The following is a 2,777-nucleotide window of genomic DNA, read 5'->3' as shown; positions in this document are numbered from 1 at the left end:
CCATAGGATCAAAACCTGACTCTCCTGTACACCCCCTATTGCCAAAGATATTCCTTGAGCTTGACTTCGTGTGTAAATCACGGGCCTTCTGGCTAGTAATCTATTCTGGTACCAGACGCAATACTTATTCCCATTGGTCTAAACCCCTTTCACATACCGTTTCAGGCATCGAACGATTGCCTATGCGCTTGAAACTTCTACTTTGCACCTTCTCACTTTGCTCTCGATAATTTCTTAAGTTTCAATTCGAGAGTTACTTTTCGCCACGTTCCCTAACGATTATCTACCGGATAAGAAACCATGCAGAGTTCCATTCTTCCGGTATACCCCCTTATTCTTCGTAAGTATGACGGAGTTCCCGAAGGAATGTTGACGACTTCATCAGGATGACCTGAATCAGAGAAATGAAGACATCAAGGTAATGGATCAAACTCTTTGAGAAGAGCAACCAAGACCGAGAAGATACATCAGAATTTTGTAACCAGACCATTCCCCCTTATTCCACCTCCTAAAATCTCGGGACGAGATTTCTTGTAGTGGAGGAGAATTGTGACTCCCGGATAATTAGGCTACAGTAATCCCATGTTAACGATGCCACGTCACCTCGGTTACTGTTGATAATCTTGCGTTAGTTAGAAACAATTCAAATTCAAAATTTGAATTTAAGTTAAAACCATTAAAGTTTTCATAAGTCAAAACTAAATTGTTCCTAATGTGTCAAATAATCCATAGACCATGTTGGTGGAAAGACCACACCTTTATAAAGTATTTAGATGCACTAAAGTAAAGAAAATTCTGGCTAAAAACAAATATAAATACATTTTAAATAATAAAAATGTATCAAGTAATTATTACTACACCAAACTTTTTGAGGTAGTGGCCTATATTATAACAATACTTTAGGAGTTTGTTTTGTATTTTTATAAAAACTAAAATAGGTGTAACTAAAATAGAACAGAAAATAATAAATAAAGAAAAAGTAAAAGGACAAAAGAAAGGGGCAAAGCCCCCCTTTCCTTGGGCCGGATGGCCCAACTGGCCACCCAGGCCACCAGGAGGCCCACCCCGCACTCTCCATATCCCCCCCCCCCCAAACCCCAGCCCCACAACCCCACACTCCTCCCCCACTCGCTCTCTGCTTCCCCCCGATCCAGATCGGATTGGGCACTCGATGGCGCCCCTCGCTGCATCGACCACTGCCGCCGCACGAGGACAGTGCCACCCGGAGCGTCTCCGGCTCGCCGTCCTCCTCCTCGTCGCCGCCTCGCCGAATCGCGTCCCCGTCTACCTCCCCATGCACCACTGCCCGTGCCCTACTCCTCCCTTGTGAGCTCCCCCTCCCTCATCTCTCTGTCGCGGCCTCCACCCTCTATATACCCGCACACGCGTGGTCGTCGCCGCTCGGCTGCTCGCGAACTGCGCCGCCCGCCGTAGCTCCCGGCGTTCCTCCAAGCCCCCCCGCCCATTCCACGCGCCAGCAACCGGCCCCCCATTTTCCCACTGATGTTGCCTTCCCCCCGAGCCGGTGCTCTGCTCCTGCGCCCGCGCCGGATGACCTGCGCCCGACTGCGCCTGCGGTCTGCCCCGCGGCGGCTCCCGCTCTACTCCGTCCGCGCACCCCGCCTCCACTACGGCTTGCCGCCGCACTTCGCCTTGCAGCCCCCGTGCTGTCCACGACCCGCGCACCCCGCTGTGGCCTCGTCCCCTACCCGCTTCGCCCTGCACGCCGTCGCGCCGTCTGCCACTCGCCCTGGTCGCTGTTCCCTCCACCGCAACAACTCGTCGCCGGCCCCGCCGCGCCGCTGCTCCGGCCACGGTCGCCATGCGCCCTCGCTCGGGTCGGGCACCTCCATCGCCCCATCGCCCGACCCGCATAGGCCCCTGGGGCCAATGACAAGTGGGGTCCCACCCCTGAATGTTTTAGAAAGAAAAAAGAATAAAAAATATATAATTAGAAAAATAAATAAATTAATTAATTACTTAATTAACTTATTTAATCATGTTTAAATTAACCTAATAATATATTACCCTAATTAAATACTGTTAATTAACCTAAGTCTATGACTATGGGGACCCACTGGTCAAATTGACTAGTCAACGGTCAATGCTGACTGGGATGTTGACTTTGGCTAGCCCCACCAGTCAGCCTCTGCTGACTGGGTAGTTGACCAAGTGAAGTCACTTAAATCATTCAGAGGAGGATACCATCCTATCATACCACATCATAACTATCTCAATAGCATGTTGGCACGCAAGGTAAACCATTATAACTCATAGCTAATCAAGCATGGCACAAGAAACTATGATCTCTAGTTGTCATTGCAAACATGTTTATTCATAATAGGCTGAATAAGGAACGATGAACTAATCATATTTACAAAAACAAAAGAGGTCGAGTTCATACCAGCTTTTCTCATCTCAGCCAGTCCATCATATATCATCATAATTGCCTTTCACTTGCACGATCGAATGATGTGAATAATAATAATAATAGTGCACGTGCATTGGACTAAGCTGGAATCTGCAAGCATTCAATAAACAGGAGAAGACAAGGCAATATGGGCTCTTTTGTCAGATAAACAATAATGCATATAAGAGCCACTTCACCAATTTAATTATGGTTTTCTCCTATCGACCCCCAAAGGAAAGAAAAGAAATAAAACTATTTACAAGGGAAAGCTCCCAACAAGCAAAAGAAGAACATGAAATCTTTTTGGGTTTTCTTTTTAATTTCTACTAAAAGCATGGAAATTAAACTAACTAAAAGCTACAACTAA

Source organism: Triticum urartu, chromosome 7 (genome assembly GCF_003073215.2).
Source record: "Triticum urartu cultivar G1812 chromosome 7, Tu2.1, whole genome shotgun sequence".
Lineage (NCBI taxonomy): Eukaryota > Viridiplantae > Streptophyta > Magnoliopsida > Poales > Poaceae > Triticum > Triticum urartu.
Note: the sequence above shows the minus strand (reverse complement) of the source record.